The 25,847-nt window shown below is 36.2% G+C and overlaps 1 long non-coding RNA gene across 1 annotated transcript; it reads left to right on the plus strand.

Moving 5' to 3' along the window:
* The first annotated feature begins 24 nt into the window (after positions 1–24).
* On the plus strand, positions 25–24,383 carry LOC106727955. Its single transcript, XR_001364188.1, has 3 exons — positions 25–1,887; positions 22,769–22,937; positions 24,327–24,383. It is a non-coding gene; the product is annotated as an uncharacterized LOC106727955 (long non-coding RNA).
* The last annotated feature ends 1,464 nt before the right edge of the window (positions 24,384–25,847 follow it).

Genomic DNA, 25,847 nt, shown 5'->3' on the forward strand with positions numbered 1-25,847 from the left:
TATGTGTGTGTGTGTGTGTGTGTGTGTGTGTGTGTGTGTGTGTGTGTGTATGCATACATATCGATAATTGGAGATTTTTTTTAAATAGCAAAAAAAATAGTCTCCATATGTATGTGCTGGTGCTCCTAAAACTTTAATGTGTAGTTTTAATTTTCATGACAATGTCTGTGAAAACTTTATATGAATATTTAAAAAATACAAACAAATACTTTCTGACCTTGAAAGAAAGGACATGAAGATGTGTGCCCAACAGCTTGTTTTCATCTATAATTTCATAAGGACTTTTAATATACCATTACCATGCTTGCATGCATCCATGGGTTAAAGGGCTCCTAATGCATACTGACAGGATAAAGATGAAAAGGTTTATCCTGTCAATAAAGTGTGGATGGATTGAAAAATCTTAAGTAGACACTTATGGGAGGAATCAAAAAGCTCCATCCATGATCTGGGGATCATAGGTCACTGGGATGATGCATTTTATTCAGTGTGGTTATGCTTTGAAGATGATTCAAGGTTTCTGCAATTGTCAATGGCAGGAGTACCTGCCACTATCTCAAAGCGTCCTGTAGCATATTGGTTATCTCAAACTCTTCTGCTGAAAGGTGTAAATGTTCAACTTTTTAAAAAGTAATTTAAATGTATGTGGTTATTTGGAGGATCTAATTGTAAGTGAATGACAGTAACAAATTCTTGGTTAAGGTTGATATATTCTCCTTAACTAAAGTCATTGTGCCTACATTATACAGTGTATACTATTTTGCACCTGTCTCTCATTAGTTCTACTTGTATATTTTATGATAATGTTGTTAGGCATAAGTTTTTAGTTGAGTACAAGAGCGGTTAAAATTCTGTATCTACATTTTCTTGACTTCAACTATAACCTTGATGTTAGTTTAACCCCTGCAGAAGTGATATATATGTCAATACAGCATTTTTGGTTTTGATTCAAATATAGAAAATACAAGAAGTGTTCATTTCTAATGTGGTCTGACACATCGTGGGCTTCTTGGCACTGTATCATGTGCTTGGACTCTATTAGAATAGTTGCAAAGTAAATTATAGCATATAAATCAGTGAAGGGGTTGAGACAATATATTATGTTCATGTAATATAAATCAAGTTTTAAATTATTTTTTTATGAAGTCAATAAAGATGATTCAATTCTTTAAAAGTAAATCTTTTGTGTAATTTTATGAGAAAGCAGCTATTAAAATATAGTGATTGAAGTCTATAAGGCAATTTATATTCTATATTTAGTTTTCCATTCTGCATAATAAACTCAATAAATATATTAATTAGAAAATCATTTAAGACCAACATTATTTTGTTGCTTTTAAAAACATTTCATTTCTTTAAGCCATAAGAATGCATAAATTACACAGGGCATGGCCTCATGAGTAATGTCAACAGGTTTTGCTGAAATAAGAGAACACATCTAGAAATGTATGGCAGTAATATTAATCTATAATATCTTTTGCATGATTTGTACATTGACACTGTATGAAATGAGCACAGTGAGGTTTTTTTGTTGTTGTTGTTGTTATTGTTGTCACATCCAAAGAGCTGGGGGAGAAAATATATTAAAATGTATTTATAATCACTATTTTGAAATAAAGTAAAGAAAACACATTGTATTGTTTTTACCCTGATTTGATTATTAGTAATCAAACAGAAAGGAACTGTTTTAATGACTTTTGTTTGCTTTTAATAACATCAAGGTATTAGAGAAAATTTATTAAATGCCATTTTTATGAAAGTATTAATAAAATTGTTTGCTACAATGGTATTTCTGAAGCCACAGTTTGTTAAATATATTTATCTTTCCATTATTTTTCAGAAGAAATAAAGCAGTAACCGAACTGATCTTTTCATCTAGATTTGAGGGTAAGACATAGAGCTTTAGAATACTGTTTGTATTCAACTTAATTGTTAAATTTATGTTAAGAGATGCTTTCTTTTCAAACATCGTTACAATCTGTGTTCCCTTCCACTGGCAGCCTCTTTGGAGAAAAGTAGGACAGTGCCAAGATCAACATGCTTTGATTCTTGCTCATTCTGATTAATCAGTTGGAATCTGACATAACTGCAGACAAGCAAATATAATATTGTCTTAATTATTGATTGAAATACTTTTAGAAAAACTTTATGATCCCTATAATTCATGGCCAGCTTGACTGATTACTGGTTACCTACCTATTTATCGGGTGGATTGTGATTTGTATTTTTCAAACATGACCAAAATCATCAATCCATTATTTTACCAGGGTCATTATGATTAAGAAACAGGAGCCAACTGAATTATGGTTCCTTTGAGGGTAGCAAAGATTATAAACAGACTGTATTGACCAATAAAGTAGGTTATAGGCACATTTCCTTATAGAAAGAGATATAAAGAGAGAGGAAAACAGAGAGAGGTAATATAATTTAGTATTGTTGTGGCCTTATGTCTACCTAGCTATGCTGAAAATGTAAACAGTATAGGCAGCTTATACAAATACTTTTGAACTAAAAGTTTTATGTATCACAGGATATACATCACATGCTTATATGACTTATTTTAGTTCTTTCTGAGTACTGAACATTGGGGCTTTGGGTCCAGCCACTCAGTTATGTAGACAAGTGGCATCAAATGAAGGTTTGGCTTCATTTCCAGTGCTCATTCAATTAGTCACTATGGTCAGATGGACTGAACTAAAATATCCTGTTTGTGGCTTCATTTACCGGGAATTACTGGCGACATATATCAAGTTCATCTGATAATTGTTAACCTCCAATTACAGATTTGCTGGGGATCTGTCCTTTGTTAAATTAAAAGCAAATGGGAGGTTAAATGAATTTTAATAGCTTATTTTGTATAAAACTGCCCTCAATCGATTTTCAAATTTCATTTTGTCTTAGTTTCCACTGGTTGATAAGATTGCATTTTAGAAGGGGAAATCAAGGAAAGCAAACTGAATCGCCTGATATGAAACACTATTACTTTTTAATTTTTAAATGTTATTTTTAGGCTGCTGTTCTTATGTCCACAGAGGGAAAATGAAGTGGGGCTCTGAGACAACTACTTCAATACTTTGAACCAAATAATTGCTTTTGAGAATAAAACAATTTCAATTTTTTATTAAATCATAATTACCAGATCCACTGGCTACAGAATCCAGAACCAGGAAAGAATTACTCAGCCCTCCACCTTAGTTTGCTTTTGTAGACACACTAGCTAAATAGAAATTTTGATGATTTTAGTAATACATCAAAAGTGAGAAATACTTGTTTAACTTAAAAAAAACTCATGAACAAGGCCTTCAGAGAAATTACATGAATATGTAATGAAAAAATATAAAATATCACTTTTAAACTAGTTATAGGAAGGAAATAGTCTTCTAAAGCTCCTGAACAATATATTTCTCTTAGTTGGCAACTCACAGATACTAGATAATTCCTTATCCTGCTAGTTAACAGCCTAAGGAAGCCATGCTGTACAGTGGAAACTGCTCATGGAAGCCTTTGGAAATCAGAATAAGTTCTGCTCTCCCTAATAAGAATTGCAATGTATATTTCAATCATTGTTTCATGTAAATTGAACCATTGTGGTAAAATTCTGAGTTGATAATCAGTAATTTTAATGCTGTTTTCACTAATAAAAGTTTTTTCTTATAGGTCATATTTGTAGCCATTCAGTGTGTTCATTAGCGTGAAATTAGTGAAGCTCAACATCCAAAGAAATGTAAATAATCTGATTTTTAGCTGGTGCAATTGTTTATTAGTTTACAGGATAGGCTAGGTATATCTATAAACACACACACACACACACACACACACACACACACACACACACACGAATGCACAGAAACAGTGAATTATGCACAAAAGGAATTATTCAATTGATGTAAACAAATACAACATTTCTGCCTCAACTACCTAGATTTTTCAAATCAAAGTAGGTATTTGGGGCCCAAATTGATATTTTTTCTTCTTTTTGTTTCACTTTAAATTGAAACCTGATCACTGTATTATGTATAGTAAAAAGTAGATCCAGTCCATCTACTAGGACTTACTTGGATTTCAATAATGTCTATTACCTTGAGATTTGGCTTTGATTTTCCTTATTTGCTAACTTTATTATCATTATTATCCTCATTCTATAAGCGTACTTAGTGTGTATTGCAGTACGTAATTCCCAGGTAGCTGGCCACGATGTAAATCAATCCTGCTACCATCCTTTACAAATATTATTCAGAGAATCATGGAGGGATATCTAGATCCAAAATAAAGAACCCCAGGGTGGTAATTAGATTAGAAATTATTAGAACATGGAGGTTAAAAAAGAGAAGAAAGTATATTGAAGATTACCGACTAAACAGCTCTGTACCTAAGCTAAGATTGGGGAGGATAAAGACTAAGGACTATTAAGAGAGAAAAAATCAAATCATAGACTTATTTTTCCTTATTCTCTCTGCTTTCTTTTAAATATATGAAATGTATGCTATATCAACACAACACCAGTAATTCATATGTTTTCAAATAATTCAGTGGTCAATTAAAATAGCTAGTTACCTTTCCAGCCCCCATAGAATTTTTTCCTGGGATGGCTAACATCTTGGATTGACAGATTGTCAGGGCCTCCTGATATAGTTCTAGCTGTAAAAAATAATAAGTAGTATTGTGTTTAATGAGAACAAAAGGTGAAACATACATAGTACGTATAATGAAGTATATATGTATATGATATATATATATGGGATAGAAACATCAATGATGAGAGAGAATCATTGATCAGCTGCCTCCTTCACATCCCCTTACTGGGAATCGAGCCTGCAACCTGGGCTTGCGCCCTGACTAGGAATCAAACCATGACCTCCTGGTTCATAGGTTGACACTCAATCACTGAGCAACACCAACTGAGTGCATATAATGAATTTTGATAGGGAGAAAAATAAATAAATACAAGCATTTTGAGTGTCTCATATGGTAACAAGCAGCTAGGCCTTTTGGTTTGTTTTCAGAAATTGTATTTCAATACAAATTACCAAGTGCATATTTCGGAAGCTATTTCCTGCAAAGAACCCCTGGGAAGCTATGTCTCTGCCATGGGTCCCCTTATTTCATAGCAGGATATATCACATTTGCCAAGTTCTCTCCGCTGGAAATTCTTCTTTTCTAGTGGTATAAACAGCCTTTGTCATCTATGGCATGGGCTAGCTTAAGAAGATTTTTTTCACAGTTGTTTGAACCTTAGCAGCAGTACACACAAAAAATCTAGGATTCTATGTCCAAGCATATATTTGCCATTGCAAAACTATCACAACCAAAGAACATTTCAATTGCATATGTATTCTACATTGCTATATTTGTTTTTATTTACTGGTTATCTTCTAGCTCACAACTATGAGTTGTTTTACTCATAGCTCTCCTTCAATGTAGAAGGCAATCTCCACCTTGGAAAGTCACAGTTATTTATAGAAAGAATCAGGACACTTCTCTCTGCTCATTTCCTTCGGTAACTTCTAGAAATAAAGAAAAGTTAATACATTAAGTGATTGATTTAAAAGGAAGTCCTGCTGACACAGAAAGAATTATAAGAAGACAGAGTGAGTTATCAGTAAAAAAAGTCAACCTTGTATTTTAGATTCTTACATTGGAAGTGAAGTATAATACTTTAGCTTCTGAGCTGGACTCAAAGAAATCAGTTTTCACTCTGGAATCCCTGCAATAATTAAATAAGTATATTATTGCTGACATGTGGGTAGGTTTGCCACATGGCTATTATTTTTTCCTCACACTCTAAGAAAATATTTCTTTGCTCAGATTTGATACAGCTGCTGTATCAAATTCTTACCCTGAAAATTCAAAAAACTTTTTTTTTCTATATGTACCTAAGCTGTTACATAGAAATGTGTATTGGAAACTGGATAAAACCATCAGGCCCGGCTGGTGTGGCTCAGTGGTTGAGTATCAACCTATGAACCAGGAGGTCATGGTTCAACTTCCAGTCAGGGCACATGCCCGAATTGTGGGCTTGATCCCAGTATGGGGTGTGCAGGAGGCAGTTGATCAACAATTCTCTCTCATCATTGATGTTTCTGTCTCTCTGTCTCTCTCCTCTCCCTTCCTCTCTGAAATCAATAAAAATATTTTAAAAATAACATCGGAATTAAGAAAATTAGTGTCCTTAAAAAAACAAAATGAGGCATTTTATTAAAATTACATCAGGGTAGATCACCTTCCTTTGAACTTCTTGACTTTTTGTAGGTTTCAATATGTGCATTGTGAAGGAAGTAGGACTCGAGTTCAAAGGCATTTCCATTCTCTGCATAGTCATCTTGATTGCCCCTAGCCTGTGCTGTAGAATGTGAACATTAACTAGGTTACTAGTATTTAATCCCACATGCCTATCTGATTTCAGCTGCTCATTTGAATATAATCACATGGGAGAAGACCAGTTTCTAAGATAATGTTCTTACTGTAGCCAAGTAAGGCTGAACTAAATGGTCTGTATTCCATCTCAAAGGTTATCAGAGCAGTGTTAAACCAAAAGCCTGTTGGCGAAAAGTCACCTTCAATGTTTAAGCACCATCATAGAAAGATGGGAGTATACACAACTCATTGAATTTCCAAATCAGATCATTTGGTCCCAATCCCATTTGTTTTGAAAGAGCAACTAGGGCTAGAGAGGGAAGGTGACTTGTTCAAGGTCAAATAACATATTATAGCCATTCTGGTCTACCACCTGATTCTACTGACTCACAGGATGATGCTATTTCCATTACACTGCTCTATTTGAAAGTTCCAGAGGGGAGAATGAGGATCTGTTGGTGAGACTTCAGGGAGACAGTCTAATGTAGCATAAGAACATTTTCCATAAGATTGCTTAGCAGCCTATAACTGGAATGAGCTAGATACAACATACAGAGTTCTTTATCCATGGAAGTGTCCAAAGTGAGAATGATTCTGACAAGAAGGATAGATATTATTCAAGAAAATTTATTTGAATGCAAGCTTGGACTAGATCTTGGAAGACACTTCTAACTCTAAGCTCCTAGGTTTCTCTGGTGTATACACTAAAATAATTTATCAAGCAAGTCAAAACTATCAAATATATATTTTGTCTCAAACATTTAAATATTCAATCTAGTAATTACTAATAGATTATATCTACTAGATACTAGAATAACAAATCAATAACCCAAAATACCGGTTATATATTAAGCATCATTTTAGAAGAGACATAAAATTCCCTTTAATTTTTAGTGTTTTCAATGTGTCAGCATTCCAAAAAGAAGTCTTTAATGTTTAATTTTGTACAAAGCAAAAAACAAAACAAAACAAAACAAAAAACCCAAAACACCTCCTCTGTACATTGCACTGAAGATGGCACTCTAGTAACAACCTCACACTAGAAATGATAAGGCATGCTTATATTTATTATTTGAATCCTACATTTTAATTTTGAGGTTATTTCTTGAGACTGGCAAATGAAACATAAAGGTTAGTTGTTATATCATCTTCTCTAATTGGAGTTGAGTCTATTTTTCATTTACCCGCAATTAGATAGAATTGAAATTTATTCCAAAGAATTTTAGTTCAGGTTATATCTCAACAGACTATATTAAGAATAGCAACTTCAAATAATCTAAGCTATTTTTTAAAAGGCACTCAGAAATTTCTATTCAAAATTGTGTTCCATAGAGACAGAAGTCTTCATAAAAAGGAAAGGGAAAAAATCTTCATACTTCAAGAGTTTTGGATTGTTTATTTTGGGTGTTAGTTTTTAAAGATTCTGAATACATCCAAGATCACTCTGAAATGCAATTGTGTTTTTTTTTTCATTCAACACTTTAACTAGAACCCTCCAAAATTGACTACTGTGCATTCACTGACCCATTTAATCACAAAGCGTGTTCCTTCAGGTATTACTTAGTAACTTATTCAAAATTAGCAGTTTTACCCTTTAGAATCATACTTCACTTATAAATAGTCACAGTACAGTGTTAATGTATAAACAACCCCTGCCTAATTAATTTTATGTTTAAGTAGATAATAATAGAAAAAAATAAAAATATGTACTTTGGTGTGTTGCTGATTTGGTAAAATATTTGTTAGAGCAAGGCATATTGATCCTCTGGCTTCCCTCTCTCTTTATCTATGTGTCCACTGAGGCCACCACTTCACCCTACTCACTGCCTGTGCAGCCCCACTCTCATTACAATGCTGATTCTGTTTAATGTTTTTCTTTCTGATTTGCATTCAGATACAGGCAGCTAATTCACATGCACATTAGTATGTCAGTGCTCTTAGAGTTATATGCATTTTTAAGAGAGGATACCAGGAGTAGAGGAGCATACCAAGTTAGTAGAACAAATGTGGGCATTTCAGGTGTGTGATAAGCAGTGCACCAGGAGGCCTTTCTTGCTATCCTTCAGTAATACCATGTGTAAAGCTGGTGCAGCTCAGATCAATTGGAACTGGAAGACTCGCTTAAACTTATTCTCCTAAACACCAAGGTTAGATTCCCTAATATGCTTTTCTTCATTCAACCTTATGCATATTGGAGTGAGGAGAAGGGGGAGGGAAGTTAGCTAAGGCTTACCTATAAAAATTACATTTAAATTAAAGCCCTGAAGAGTTAGTTCAAATTAGTTGTTAAAGAGTGTGGTTAAGGAAAGGCATATGAAGCCAAGGGAACAGCATGGGCTAAGACCTCAAAACACAATTAGCTTATTATGTGCTGCTGGTGAGATAGGTAGTGGCTAGAAGAGGAGTTATCTGACTTGTTTTGCAAAGGGCCAGATAGCAAATACCTGAGGCTTTGTGGGCCATATGGTCTTTGTTATTAGTCAGTTCTGCCATTGCAGCATAAAAGTAGCCATCCTATATAATAAAAGGCTAATATGCAAATTGACCAAATGGTAGAATGACCAGTCACTATGATGTGCACTGACCACCAGGGGGCAGGCACTCAATGTAGGAGCTGCCCCCAAGTGGTCAATGTGCTCCCACAGGGGGAAAGCTGCTCAGCCAGAAGCCGGGCTCACAGCTGGTGAGCACAGAGACAGTGGTGGGAGCCTCCACGGCAGTGCTAAGGATGTCCAATTGACAGCTTAGGTCTGCTCCCCATGGTCTCCTGGACTACAAGAAGGCACAGGCTGGTCTGAGAGACCCCCCTGAGTGCACGAATTCCGTGCACTGGGCCTTTAGTAGATAATAAGTAAATAAATGGGTGTGGCTGTGTCTCAACAAAACTTGATTAACAAAAAGGTGGTGGGCCCTAGTCCATTAGCTCAGTGGTTAGATAGTTGTCCCATTATACCAAGGTTGAGGGTTACACCAAGGTTTCAGTTACGATCCCTGGTCAGGGAACATACACGAAAAAATGAATGAATGCATAAAAGGGTGGAACAATAAATTAATCTCTTTCAATCTCTCTCCCTCTTTCTTCCTAAAAACTAAAAATGATGGCGGAATGTATTTGTCCCAAAGGTCATCAGTGCCAACTGACCGCTAGGCTAGATTGTGAAGGGATTCTGACTTCCAGATGCTTTGGGATGTCAATGAAGGTTTCAAAAAGCAAGAGAGGTGACATGATTATGCTTATTTAAGACAGGCTTCTGACTGTTATATTGAGGATGAAACCAGAGGAAGAGAAGATCAGAGTATAAGTGGTAGAAATCAGTAAGGAAGCTCTTGCAGTAGTACAAAAAATAAAGGGATCTAAACTGTTAAAGATGAAGGAAGTATATAATTATGAGTCATATTTTAAATGTATACTCTGAAGATCTTGCCAATAGACTGGATATGAGGGTTAAGGGTGACATGAAGTTAAAGAGGATCCTCAGAGTTCTCTGCCATGAGCAACTGGGCTAAAGAATATATAATTCACTGAGATGAGGAACTCTATGGAAGAAGTGGCCTTGAGGGTAGACATGAAGAGAGTACAAGTTCCATTTTGAATATGTTAAATTTGAAATTGCTGGAAGTCTTCAAGTTGTCGGATAGATGGCTGACTTTGTCTAGCAAGAGCTCTGAGGAGCAGTTTAGGCCAGAGATAGATTTGAGAATCATTATCACTGACACCGAAGGTCATAGAAGGAGATCACAGAATTAGAAAACAAGGCTCAGCAATAAGTGCGGGTATTTCTGAGCTTTGTTTTTTCAATGTTATCTGTGCACCATCAATATTAAAATCTAGACTCTCAGGCCCCTTCTGAATCAGAATATCTGTGGGCAGGGCCCAGGAATGTGCATTTTCTAGCTTCCCGGTTTATTCTCATTGACATTAAATTGTGAGAATCACTGCTGTTGAAGTAACTTAGATGAGAAAGCACCTGCACAAGACAGAAATCAGAACCAGACAGCTGGAGGAAAAACAAGGAGGCTGTAGGGTCCTGGGAGCAATGAGAATGAGTGCTACAAGAAGGATGGAGGTCAACTGTGTCCAGTGTTGCTGAGAGACATCATGTTATCTCACTAGGCTTTCCTGGTACTAGTCTACTTGGATTGCCTTCAAGACAGATGTTGGAACAGCTGTGGGACTCCATGTCCTAAGAGAATACAGAATCACAGGTGAAAACTTCACAGATGAAGACAGTCTAAGAAATGAGACAAGAATCAGGACCAGGATACTGGACAAATTGAAAGAAAAATGTCAGTGTAAGGAAGACCTTATGAGTCCAGAGGAGAGGCATGGAAACAGCAAAACCAGCCACAAGATCATACATAGGGCAGGAGGTCAAAGTGAGCATCTAGAGTTAACACCAGAGGGTGTCAGGGTGGGCTGTGATGAAAGGTCACCAAACTTCATTACTTTTTGAGAGGCTTTATGCTCAGTGGTGTTGCCCCACAAAGATGAGGCACAAATATGGAAGTCTTGGAGAATTCTCCAGACCTAGTAGTCCCTATTATCTCCAATTTACAGAAATGGAGACAATGGGAGATTTTGAAAACTTGCCCAAGCTTACACACTAGTAAGTACCAGAGCTGGAAAACAGACCCAGGCATTCTGGCTATAGATCCCAAACTTTTCTCTGCACTGCATGGCTCCTACAAAATGTAAATTATTTACCATGCATGGAATAACATAGCCAGCATGTCTGGGCCTCTGCTTGTCTCCTCTAGTCTTACTTCATGCCGTTATTACCTTCTCTCCATTAATATTCTATGTGGCATACTGAACTAAATGGCTGCCATTATGTGAACGTGCTATGCTCTATTGTCCTCAGGCTTTTGAACATATAGCTGTATTCCTCTGCCTAAACTACCCTTTGTTCCTATCTTTGCTACATTGACTTCTATTGTCATCTTAGATCTTAGTGCTACCTCCCTCAGGAAGCCCTTCCTATACATCCCCATAGTACCCTGTGCTGACCCCTGTATTAGCACTTGTACCTTGTATCAAAACTGCATGTTTTCTTATCCGTCTCTCTAATTAAAATAAGGGCTCCTGAAGTGTGGGATCCATATTCTGTTCATCTTATATCCCAGGTACCCAGCATAGTACCTGGAATATAGTGGGTGATGAACAGCTATTTATTAAATCAATAAATATAGTAATTGGTATGACAGTAGATGAAGTCTGAGAGAGGTAGTTTGGAGTCAATTATTAAGGAATTGGGTTCTATGTGAAGATATTTGTATTTTGTTCTTTGGGCAATGGGGAACCATTGAGGATTTTTGAGAAGTTGAGAGATATAATCTAAGCTTTTTTATTTTAGGAAGAAAAGTCTGATACTCTGTGGAAATTGGAGAGGTGATTTTGAAGGCAAGAAGATAATGAGGATGTTACTAAGATAATTATAAAATTAGGGCATTAGTCAGTTTTGCTGCACAAAAGAACTACCTCAAAACTCAGCAGCACATCCCTCCCTCTTGGGGAGAAGAGGGTCCTAATATGAGGTAACAGGAGAAGATTTGACTTTGGGTGGTGGACACATGGTGCTATATATAGATTTTGTAACTTAGAAATCCACATATGATACCTATATGTTCATGCTGACCAATGTCACCCCAATAAAACTTAATTAAAAAATAAAATAAACAAAAAAACTCAGCAGTAGGCATCATGAGTTGGCTGGAGTGGCTCAGCTCCAGGCTATGGGTCTGTGGATTAGCTACAGAGGTGCTGCTGTAGACTGCAGGTGTGCAGTTTAGAGGATCTAGGTGGACTTGTCTACAATCTTCAGGTTAAGTTCTGTCTTCTTTGTGTGTCTCTCATTCTTCTAGGCCAGTGGTTCTCAACCTTCTGGCCCTTTAAATACAGTTCCTCATGTTGTGACCCAACCATAAAATTATTTTCGTTGCTACTTCATAACTGTAATGTTGCTACTGTTATGAATCGTAATGTAAATATCTGATATGCAGGATGGTCTTAGGCGACCCCTGTGAAAGGGTCGTTCGACAGCCAAAGGGGTAGTGACCCACAGGTTGAGAACCACTGTTTTAGGCCCAACTGAACATCATCCTGAACACCATTATGAAGCTTTCCTCATAGCAGTGTCAGAGCACAAAGGGCAAGACTAACCACACAAGTACATATCAAACCCCTACTTGCGATCATGTCATTGACCAAAGCAAGTACACAAGCAAGCCCAACATCAAAGGGACATGGAAAAATACTCCTCCAATGGAGGTTAGAGGGGAGGAAATGATTATTTGCTAAACAATAACCTAATCTTCCATGGATACTATTGCTGTAGTCTAGATCAGTGATTTTCCGCTGGGGAGTAAGGATGCATGCTCTGCCTTAAAATGTAAAACAAAATTTCAGGGAGGGGTAATCACATATATTTTTCAAAAGTCTTACCTCCACCGCTGTTTTCAGAATCATTACTAATATGAGCTATTATTATTAATAGAAGTATCAAAACCCAGCTGTCCAGTGGGATGGAAAAAGAGCTTGGGAAACACTGCTGTACATGGTAGATAATATGGGCCTAGAAGATGAGAGGAGAAACCCACAAAAACACAAATAATTGAATGCAAAGTAAGGAGGAGAATGAGGACCCAAAGTATTTGTGACCAAATGATCGATAACTTTTAAGTAATGGCTTAAAGGAAGATAGAGTGCGAGAGAAAGGAATTCACTCATTTAAGATATACTCAGGACATATATTTCACATCTTCCTCCTCTAGAACATAAGGTACACAAGAGCAGGAACGTCCATGTGTTTTGTTCACTCTATATTCCTAGTACCCAGATCAATGTCTGGCAAGAAGTAGGTACTTAATAATTTTGTTGAATGAGTGAATTAAATTATAAGATGACAGTTCTCATTTGAACTTCACGGTTAGAGGGTATGTGCATGAGGGCCTTGGGGTAGGGAGAGAGAGAAAACTAGAAGGGAAGTGCTATTCTGGCAGACAAATCAATCACCCCACAAGGCTCAGCCACAATATCAACTCTCCTGGGTCACCTGCCCTGATCCCCAGTTAGTGGACCTCTCCTCTCTATTCTGAAAGTTCTTTGAACAGTCCTCTATAAGAGCATGGCTTTGGTTCATTTTCAATTATGTACAGGTCTTATCCCTTGACAGTGTTGCATTACCTGAGCCATGTGTTCCTGGAAAAGAGCAGTGGTTAAGAAATAACTCCCCAACACTTTTGTGTTCCCTGAAATAACTTACAGCCAAGAACCACTCTTCCCCTTGACTTAGTTCAGTCTTGTGAATGAGTCTCTTGAATTCTTATAATAACTACAGACATAGATACACCAAATTTCCATCCTTTATCTCAAAAATGATTAGCTGAAATGTTTATACCCATTGAAAAATCATAACAAAATGCCCACTAACTAGAATTGACCATATTTTGTCAGCCTTCTCTTCTTTCTCCTGACCTCTGAATTTTTACCCACCTTCAGCCTGAACTAGCAGCCTAAAGCCTCCACTTGAGAGTAAAACATTCTCTGACCTTCCATCCCATCATGCCACCCTTGCTCATACCACTCCTCACACCTAGTTATTTCTAGCCTTGTTTATCTTTCCCTGTAAAAGGAAAGCCCTTTCATCCCTGACCATTGAGACACTTGCAGATCTCATGATCAAAGTCGTCACCCTATTGCAAGTTTCCCTTCATTGCGATTATCCCTTTCATCTTACATGCAATAATTATTTCCAATAAATTCTCTACTTAACAAAGTTCAGATTTGTTGTTTTACTTGACAAGCTCCACTAGATTTTGCTTTTCTTAAGGACAGCACCACATATAACTCAGTGCTATACCCCCATACCTAGCACCAGGCTGGCCCTAGTAGGCATTATTATATATTGGCTGAATGAACACAAGAATGAATACACACTACATGCTGATGTATATGTTTGGAAAGACAAAGGAGAATAAAACATATTTCTTCCTTCAAAGATCCTGCAGCTTAGGGAGTTTATTCCAGCATGCTTCTTTTTACACAGAAGTTTAACATTGATTAGGTAAAAAATCTCACTTTGTAGTTATACCACAGAATTAGGCTAAATCATGCATTAGCCTGTATTTCTGGTGATTTATCTCCAATCTGAATAAGAAATAACTGAAGTCAAGGTGTTTTTCTCAGTCAAGTGCCATACTTTGTATTTCCTTTTAGCTCAGCATAGCCCTTGAGGGAGTTTGGAGTTATTGTTTTTAAAACCTTGAATCAAGCTGGGCAGGCAGTGCATCACTCCTACATCTATTGGTGGGTGTACTCTGCTAAACTCAAATGAAGCTTTTTTGCTAGGATTTGTGATGTTCTAATTCTTTGCAGGCATCTAAAGGATGAAAGAATTGAGTAGTGTAGATTTTCATAAACAGCTCTAAACTATTCCATTCAAAGCAAAGTCTGACCCTCCTAACAATTTTACATGGGGTCTCTTTTAAATTTTATTTTATTGTTTGAAGTATTACAAATAGTAGTACATATGTCTCCTTTTTTCCCCCATTGACCTTCCCCAGGCCTCCCCTATCCCCCGGCACATGCCCTCACCCCCGCCCAGTGTCTTGTGTCCATTGGTTATGCTTACATGCATGCATACAAGGCCTTCGGCTGATCTCTTACCACCCCCCCTCAACACTCCCCAGCCTTTCTGCTGTAATTTGACAGTCTGTTTGATGCTTCTCTGCCTCTGTATCTATCTTTTTGTTCATCAGGTTATAATGTTCTTTATTATCCATAAATGAGTGAGATCATGTGGTATTTTTCTTTCACTGCCTGGCTTATTTCACTTAGCATAATGCTCTCCAGTTCCATCCATGGTATTTATATTTTCCAATTTGCCCTAGTCCCTGATTTCAGGTGATAGGGAACCTGTTCTTTCATTTCTTTCTATGCCTACCTTTCTTGTTTCTTTTTTCTTTTACTCTGTAAGGAAGAACCAGTTTTTATTTTCTTTTTTGTGCTTGTCTGCTCTGCTTTTTGAGGAAGGAAGGAGGGTCTTGATGAGCTGTCACCTCTCTGTGAACAGAGCTTGCATTTGGAGTGTGACTCTGTTGTTTGTCAGCAGGGTGGGTGGTCTACTTAGTTACACTTGGATCTCAATAATTAGAACCCCAAGGATCAAATATCAACAGAATAAATCTCCCTTTAACTTGAAGCTGAGTTTCCATTTTGGCCTCCAGTGGTAGCAAATAAAACTGTCCCCAAAAGGCACTTTTATTAAGGAAGACTCACAGTCTACCTAACCTTTCTTCCCATGGTGTTTCTTCTGTTCATAAAGTTGAGTTGATCTTGTCCCATGGGAAGTAGATTTGGAAAGGAGGGGCCTCTCCATGAGGATGCAGTCTCATCCATCTAAAGTCCTAAGGAAGCCACCTGATTTAAGATCTCAGACTGTAATGACAAGTGATTGAGGCTCTGAACACATTTGTTAAAGCTCCATAGTTTCACTATTCTGAACCTCTAGGTTTCTTTTCTTTTCTTTTCCTCCCTATTTTGTAATGGAGGCAGGAGAAATAGCTGCTATGCCCTTTGTCATGCAACTTTAAAGAGTTGCAAAATTTTCAACAAAAACTTAAAAAGCTTTAGATCATTTATCTTGTTTAGGTCAGTTGTGTTTGTCCTTTCTATTTACTTTCTTGTATGTATAGATTTGCCTGCCACTAGTGGTAGGATTCAAAATTATTTTATAGTCGTAATGATCTTCTACATAGCAGCCTAGAATAGGGCTGCAAACTTTTTGTAGCAGGTAGAAAGATGACACTTAACATTTCCCAGCATTAAACACCAATACCCACTTACACAGCAAAAATTTAGACATTTCATGGGGCACTGAATTCAGTCTTTCCTCACAGGGAAAAAGTTAGAAAAGGGGAACAAATTAATTTGCAAAGAGATTGACTACAGATGAGTTGATTTAAACAAAGTAAAATAACTCCATCAGAATAGTTGGATAAAAATTTTAAGAGGCCCAAGAAACTGATTTTTTCTTCTCTTCCTTTCCCTACTTCCACCCTCAACTTCCATATATATACACCAAAAATCACTTCAGCCTTTTTCACTGTTGCTTGTTTATCTGAGTTTTATTTTAGCTTTCACTGTTGGATACATGCAGTCTGTCTACACTCAGAGCTGCTGTCATCTAACCAATAGAGTTATTCCATATGTAAGCCTAGAAGACAATAATATAACACTTGAAAGGTCAAGTGTGCCTAATGTCTCCATTTAGTGATGTATCTTTTTTTCTTGTCCTCTCCATAAGAGTGCTGCAAACACACACACACACACACACACACACACACACACACACACACACACACACAAAGAGATGACACTCACACACACACACAACAAGCATGATCAAGTATACTAAACTATCCAACTCAAAGAAATCCCAGCATATCAAAGACGCTAATAACTTCTTGGAAAATTACCATGCCTGAGCAAAATAAGCAATTTTATCAACATTGGTAGCTCAAGGTGAAAAAGAATATCAGCAACTTTAGAAAAGTCTAGTGTAATGGGATAGTTGCAGAGGCTATATAGCTCTGGCACCAAGGATTCTATAAATTCAGAGAACCTAGAAGCCAAGTTGACACTATTGCACAGCAGATCTCTAGAATGTATTCATCTTGCATAACTGAAACTTTACACATATTGAATAATAGCTCCCCATTTCCCCCACCCCCACCCTCTGGCAATCACCATTTTCCTCTCAGCTTCTATGAATTTAACTATTTTAGATGCTTCATATGAGAAGAATCATGCAATATTTGTCTTTCTGTGACTGGCCTATTTTACCAACCCTAATGTCCTGAAAGTTCATCTAGGTTATAGCACTTGACAAGATTTTCTTCCTTCTTAAGGATGGATAATATTTCATTGTCTGTATATATCACATTTTCTTTATCCGTTCATCTGTTCATGGACATTTAAGTTATACCCACCTCTTGGATATTGTGAATAATGCTGCAATGAACATGGGAGTGCAGATATTATTTGAGACCTGATTTCAATTTATTTGAACAAATACTCAGAAGTAGGACTGCTGTATCATATGATAGTTTTAGTTTTAGTTTTTGAGGAACCTCAATACGTTTTTTATAGCAATTACACCATTATGCATTCCTATCCAAAGTGTACTGGCTTCTATTTTCTCCACATCCTCACCAACACTTGTTGTCTTAAGGTTTTTTGTGTGTGTGTTTGTGTGTTTTTTTTAGATAATAGCCATACTAACAGGTGTGAGGTAATATCTCATTGTAGTTTTCATTTGCATTTCCCTGGTGATGACTGACATTGAGACTCTTTTTATATATCTGATGGCCATTTGTATGTCTCCTTTGTAAAAATGTCTATTTAAGCCCTCTCCCCATTTTTTAATTGGGTTATGAGGTGTTTTTTGTTGTTGTTGTTTTATTTTTTGTTTTTTTATTTTATTTGTTTTTGCTATTGAATTGTAAGAATTTCTTATATATTTTGGAAATTGACCCTTTATCAAATAAATGGCTTGCAAATATTTTCTCCCATTTAATAGATTGCCTTTTCACTCTGTTGACTGCATCCTTTGCTTTACATAAACTTTTTAGTTTGATTTAGCCTTGTCTATTTTTGCTTTTGCTGCCCATACCTTTGGTATCATGTTCATGAAATCATTGCCAACATTAATGTCATAATGCTTTCCCCTGTTTTTTCTCCTAGAAGCTTCCTAGTTTCGGGTCTTACCTCTAAGTCTTTAATCCATTCATTTTGAGTTGATTTTTTGTTTATGCTGTAAGATAACAGTCCAGTTTCATTCTTTTGCATGTGGGTATTCAGTTTTCCCAACACAAGTCTTGGTACCCTTGTCAAAGATCAGTTGATCACATATGCATGAATTTGTTTCTGAACTCTGAATTCTGCACAGGCTATATGTCTGTCTTTATGCCAGTCGCATACTGTTTTAATTACTTTAGCTTTGTAATCTATTTTTAAATAAGGAAGTATGATGCTTCCAGCTTTGTTTTTCTTTATCAAAATTATTTTGGCCATGTGCAGTCTTCTGTGGTGCCATATAAATTTTAGAATTTTTTTCTATTTCTATAAGAAATACCATTTGTATTATCTGGTACCTCCAGTTTAGGTGTTTTTTTTTAAAGTTGTTTTATTACAGTTTACATTCAATACTATTGTGTATTATTTCAGGTGGACCGCACAGTGGTTAGACAATCAAACAATTCACAAAGTGCTCCCTCCAGTATTTCCAGTACTGACCTGGTATCATGCATAATTATTACAATATTATTGACTGTGCCCCCTATGCTGTACTTTAAATCCCCATGACTATTTTGTAAATACCAATTTGTAGTTCTTCATCCCCTCGCTTTTTTCACCCAACCTCTCAACCCCCCTCCCTTCTGGCAACCATCCATCTCTTCTCTGTATCTGTGAATCTGTTTTGGTGTTTGTTTGTTTTTTAGACTCCACATATAAGTGAAATCATATGCCATTGGGGTTTTGATAGACATTGATTGAATCCATAGATCACTTCGGGTAGTATGGACATTTTAACAGTATTAAGTCTTCCAATCCATGAACACAGGATGACTTTCCATTTTTGTGTGTCTTCCTTAATTTCTTTCATCAGTATTTTTAAAATATATTTTATTGATTTTTTACAGAGAGGAAGGGAGAGGGATAGAGAGTTAGAAACATCAATGAGAGAGAAACATCCATCAGCTGCCTCCTGCACACCTCCCACTGAAGATGTGCCCACAACCAAGGTACATGCCCTTGACCGGAATCGAACCTGGGGCCTCTCGGTCTATCCACTGAGCGAAACCGGTTAGGGCTTATCAGTATTTTTTAATGTACAAGTCTTTCACCATCTTAGTTGTTTATTCCTAAGAATTTTATTATTTTTATCCAATCGTAAATGGGATTGTTTTCCTAATTTTCTTTTCATATAGTTCATTGTTAATATATGGAAAGACTATAGATTTTTGTATGTAGGTTTTGTATTTTGCAACTTTACTGAATTTATTAGTTCTAACAGTTCTGTGGTGGAGTCTTTAGGGTTTTTTATATATAAGATCATGTCATCTGCAAACAAAGACATTTTTTCCTTCTTCCTTTCCTATTTGGATGCCTTTTATGCCTTTTTATTAGATAATTGTTCTGGCTAGAACTTCAAGTACTATATTGAATAGAAGTGGCATTGGCAAGAGTGTGCATCCTTTCCTTGTTCGTGATATTACAGGAAAAACTTTCTGCTTTTCACTGTTGAGTATAATGTTAGCTACGGCTTGTCATACATGGCATTGTTATGTTGAGGCAATTTCCTTTTATTCCTAGTTTATTGAGAGGTGTTTGTTGTTGTTTTTTTTTATCATGAAAGGATGTTGAATTGATTCAAACCCTTTTTATACATCTATTAAGATGATCACGAGGTTTTTATTCTTCATTCTGTTAATGTAGTGTATTACATTAATTGATTTTCATATGTTGAACCATCTTTGCATCCCTAGAATAAATCCCACTTGGTTATGACATAAATTATTTTTTTAATGTGCTGTTGAATTCTGCTAGCTAGTACTATGATGGCATTTTAGACAAAATGTTTATTTAATTAAAATATATACAATGTTTAACAAAATTAAAAAATTAACAATGAAATTGATGTCTCTCTTTTATCTCTGACCCACAGAGTCCCTGAGGGTCAGGGATAAGAGGGATAAGAAAGTTAAAAGAAAACTCAAACAAACAGCCATGGGTTGTTGTTCTTACTCATTTATTAACTAGCTCCTTGAACTCACTGGATCCCTTCCCCTTTTTCAGTCTTAGTTTCCCAATCTGTTGAATGATGAGAATATTAGGTTTTGTTTTGAAATAAATTTTTAGCCTAAAAAGCTAGTTGCTTTTGTAGTTATCACTACATGAAACTTAATTCATGAAAACAATGAAGACAAGACAAAACAAACAAAAACAAAGGGATATATATGACCCAAAGCAAGTTTTCCTCCTATCTGAAGCCTCAGCTCCCCAACCCTCCATAGTAAACTGCAGCTAACATTTATTTGGGTATCTTATCTTGACTTTTAAAATCATATCCAGGCATATGTACATATTTTCTTTGTTCTTTCTTCAAATGGGAAAATACAGGGACTTAATACAAGAAGAAGCAAAAAAGAATAGTGGGTCAATATAGTTCAATCTTGGGTTTATATCCGGGTTCTGTCACATACTAGCTGTTTGAACTTGGTCATCCTTCTGTGTATTTCAAATTCCTCCTCTATAATATTGGAATTATAATAGAGACTACCTCATAGAGTTGGATGTAAAGACTAAGCGAAATAATAAAGGGCCAGTACCAGTCAGTCACTCAGTAAGTGATCATTAAATGTGAGTTAGTCTACACCTTCTTTATTTCTTTGCATGTAAGGTATAAAGGATCTAGCCCCATGAGAAACTTTCCTAACTACCACCATTTTTTAGTGCCCATATAGTATTACTTTGAACCAAATTTATATAACCAGTCTCCTACTGGTGAACACTGAAATTGTTTTCAGCTTTTTACTATTAAAAACCTTACTGCAAAGAAAATCATTGTTCATAATAGATTTACACACAAATGTGAACATATTGTTAGGATAATTTTGGGGTAGAGGTTAAAGGGGATATGTACCTAAAATGTAGATCTGTGATGTATGAAAGTGCCAATTTCCTCACACCCACAAAAAATCTCTGAACTATTAATTTTGTTTTATATATTTACCACTGTAATATGTGAAAAACAGTATCTCATTCTGTTTTAATTTGTATATATTTAAGTATGATTAAAGCTAAGCATATTTTTCTGTTTATTAGCTATTTATACTTCTATAATAACTGCCTATTTATGTTCTTGACAATTGAGTGTTTTAAAAATTAGTTATTTAAAAATTATCTTAAATTAATCTCATTGTTTGGAAGCTTCTAGAGTTTTGACTCCAAATTAGAAAACAAAACAACAACAACAAAAACCAACCAACTGTCCTGCACTACCCATTTTGTGGAAGAGAAAATCAAGTCTCAAAGAATTTAAATGACTTACATATTGTTAGAGCTAGGTAAAGACAGAGTTGGCATTTTAATATCTGCTTGTTCTTTTTTTAATCGAAGCAGCCGCACTGTTTTTTTAAATAATACCACTTTTCATGCTTGCTTTGCTAATATATAGAAACACCCATAGTCATCTCCCTACCACTCTTTACTTTATCATAAGGCAGTCATATACTTTTAGTATGTAGAATGTCTTATTAACTTGGTTTTCCTATAAATATATAGAGTATTAATAAGTAAGTAATCCCACTAGAGTCACCACTAAATATTTCTAAGGAAAGTCTTTTCACAGAACACACTGGTTCCTATAATAGCATCTTCAGCACTTCCCCTAACTTGTCTCACAATGTTTATTTTGTTCCAGTGTTTCTTCATCTATCTTGTCTTCTTGGGAGATTAATATGCTCACATTGCATTCCATTAGTTTGTGTTCTGAAAATAAAATATTACTGAGTAATAGGGTCAATAGAATTGTTTTTATTAAAGTGAAATTTATCGGGATGTTAATTTCAAACTGATATGCATCTGTACAGGTCAGAAAAATCTGGAGGAAGATCATTGAAGAAAGGAGATTTGTATATAGGGTGGGGTGCAAAGGTGGTAACAAGACAGAATGCCCCTCCTTTTGTATTTGAAACTAAGCACTGCACATTGTCATCTGTGAATGGAATGAATACTGCTATTATTTGATTGCTTACTCTGTTCCAGGCACAGTGTTAAGATTTTTACATACATTATTTCATTTAATTCTCAATACACTTTGTAAGGTGAGTATTATTTTTTATATAAGAATAAATGATGTTCATTGAGCCTGAATAGTGCCCAAGGGCAAATAATTAGTAGTTAGTAGAGCCAAGATTCAAACCCAGGACTTCTGACAGTAAATTTCATATGCATTTCATTATGCTATCTCTAGACATAAAGCATATAGTCTTGAACTAAAAGCAACAGAAGACAATATGCTGATGCATGTGTGAACAATTGAAGATTTCAGAAATGAAATGACCAGCCTCCAATTTTAGAGTTCCTGCTAGAACATTGGAGAGTACATTCATTCATTAGATGAACGATGCCCTAGATAACCGTTTTTCCAAAACTTTTCTATAGGACACTGATTCTTTAGGCTAATGGGTGATTTTTTTTAAATGTTGATTTTATTAAAGTTGAAAGAGTTTACTTACTACAGTACTTCTCAGAGTGTTTATTGGGCTAATGTGCATTTTGACACTCGAAGACATGTGATATCATTCTGTGTTTTCCAATCTAATTTAACTTTCAATTTCCTTTTTAAAGGTCTTACGTGCTATGAAACATACTTTGGGAAATCCCGACTAATTGGAATCTCAAGTACCTCTAACTCCAAGTATTTATGATTTCATGATTCTATTATTGGCCATGAAGACCCAAGAGAAGGCTACTATGTGTATACATCCTTATCCTATGTTCTTGGCCTAATTAATCTGTAAGTGTTCTACTGTGTAAATTGTTAATTGAGTTCAAGGTGATAATTGCTGTGAAACTTCTTGGCAGAATTATTCATAGTTCAAGCATTAGCTGGAATGTTGAACTGGACCATAGGTTCCCAAATCTAGCTGATCATCAGATTGTACTTAACTACTTGTTATAAATGCAAATTTCTGGGCTCCACACCCAAGGATTCCAATTCTATATTTTGAGGGAAGGCTCTAGAAACAATTTTAACAAGTGCTTCAGGTGTTCTGAAGTATATGATTGGTCTACATGTGAACATTTGAAAATAACAATGTATAGAATCAAGAAAGCTGTGGGGATACTAAAGAGGAGTTCTCAAATTTGTCAATGTGCCAGATTTGAGAGTTCTACCCAAGACCTTGGAAACTAGAAGAGTGCATTTCATTATATTGTCATGTAAATATCGCTGTATGAAGAACTCTACAAACAAAGCTGATGTTACTGACAAAGATCTATACTTAGGGACCTCTGGTTTAAATAATTTCCATTCCTTTCTAGCCATGACATTCATTGATTTTATGAGTGTGGCCTGACTTCTCAAAATGTCTTTATTACATGAAGAGGAAGCATGGTGTCCAGGAAGAGGCCACTTATAGTCTCAACTGAATGCTATGCTATTAGACTAGAATGGGTGGGACACTGGGCTCAGATATGAACATCACTCTAAAAAAGCAGAGACAAACCAGAACACGGTCATAGGGGAAGTACTAAGATGATGAAGCTATTCAAACACATACTGCATGAAGAATGGTTGAAAGAACTGGGAATATTTAGCTTGGAGAGAATAATTGTGTGCAGGTAAGAATATTATCTTTAAACTAGATGACCAGTGCACGAAATTTATGCACAGGTAGGGTCCCTAGCGGCTGCCAGCTACTGGCCTGGGCCTTCCTTCATTCCATGCCACCCCCTGGTGGTTAGTGCATGTCATAGCAAAGAAGGAATATATATATTAGAGGAGGAAGTACTATGCTTGAACATCTATTATATCAAGGACTGTTCTAGACAAAATAAGCATTATTGACCCATTTTACAGATGAAGAAGTAGATCAAGAAAGGGTAAATTTTTCCCATGGTCATATGGATACTGCGGTAGTAATTAAGACTGTTTACAAATATTTCATTTAACCTCCTTCCAGATACAGAGTAGGATTGTACTTCTTAACCTTATTTGAAGCTAAGGATGGGAATGTGACCTCTGGGTAGAATTTTTTAAAGTCTCTATGTGATTCACCATATTCCCTTCTCCCTCTAGCAGTGATAACAAAAACATATGCAAAGCTGAAGCAGAGGTTCCCTACCAATATGGGTTGGATATGTGACATAAGTGAGAAATAAACCTTAAGCATCTATTTGACAGGTCTGGAGTATTTACTGTCTGCCACTTGGGTTCCAGTGCAAGAAAAAAGGTCCTCGCTCATGCTTTCTGTCTGTCTGATTGTGGCAGCCAAGATTGAGTGGGGGAATAAAAAATAAAAGAAAAAAAGAAATAAACCTTTCTTACTGGCCATGAAAACCCAAGAGATGACTGCTATACATACATACATATCCTTACTTTATGCTCATGTTCTAAGCTGTGGTTGTTTTTATAGTATAAATTTCTATTTCTCACAGGGACTTCAGAGTTATTGGTTACTATAGCATAACTCAGCCTATCTTGGCTGATACAGCTATAAGTAGAAGAGTCACAGTTAAACCTAGTCTATTCTGCTTCCAAAATCTGTAGTCTTTTCATTGTAATACAAGGCCTCCCCGATGACCAGTATAAGTTCTACTAGTATAGTAATGAAAGAAACTATCTCATTATCTTGTTAGTTCATTCATGCAAATATTTGACAATCAGTTGTGGGAGCTATTATAGATGGGATTGATAAATCAGATAGTAGAATAGTCTCTTCTCACTCTAATATTCTATGATTTCCTGATTTTGTAACAGGCTATAGAACGCAAGTGCAAAATTTGAGTGTGTGTGTGTGTGTGTGTGTGTGTGTTCTTTAATTTCCTCTTTTCTAGGCCTAAGGCATATCCACTCTATATGGATCTTTCTCTGTTCCATCTCAATTGGTCTTTATAAAAAAATTAAGATCTGATTTTTTTCCTAACAGCCATGAAATTTGGCACCAAGTCACAATTACCTATTAGCTTTTATTCCTAATGACTTCCCTGAGGAAAAGAAAGCATTTGCATTTCAGCTCATTCTTTTCTAGCACATAATGCATTCTTATGTTTATTTATAACTAGAGGCCCAGAGCACGATTAAATCGTGCGCGTGTAGGGTCCCCTAGGCCTAGCCTGCCATAAGGGCCATGTCCGCCACCCTGTGATGCCTCGCACACTCCATGGACACTGCCGGTGCCCCGCCCCGCCCTTTGCACTAGCTGCTGCTCTTTTGGTTGTGACGACATTAGGGCGTCATGACCACAGGCCTTTTATGATATAGATTGAGGGAGGGGTTGTACCTTCCTGTGGGTTCTCCAAGGTTAGTGCTCTCCCAAAATAATTTCTCTATTTTATGTTATAATGGAGATGAGGAATACATTTTGGCTTGAGACCTCCTCATCACTATAATCACTTTGTGCCATCATTGAAGCAGATATCACCTTAAGTGAGAGCTCACTGGAGCTACCATGTGATGAAAATCAATATTTATTAGATTCTTATCCTCCTATGATTTAAATATTCTTATTTTTATCTTTGTTATTACTCATGTAATTCATCCAACTGCAGCGACACTTCTAAAAGAAGTGAAAGGACTGTATCCACTTAACTTTACAAGAACATAAACCACAAAATTATAATACAAATTATTGGTGGCACCCTTGAAGATGGTTATAAAAATATAGAGCATGGAATGCCAGCAAACAAAGACTTATCCCTAGAA

The sequence above is a fragment of the Myotis brandtii genome, unplaced genomic scaffold (genome assembly GCF_000412655.1).
Source record: "Myotis brandtii unplaced genomic scaffold, ASM41265v1 scaffold1145, whole genome shotgun sequence".
Lineage (NCBI taxonomy): Eukaryota > Metazoa > Chordata > Mammalia > Chiroptera > Vespertilionidae > Myotis > Myotis brandtii.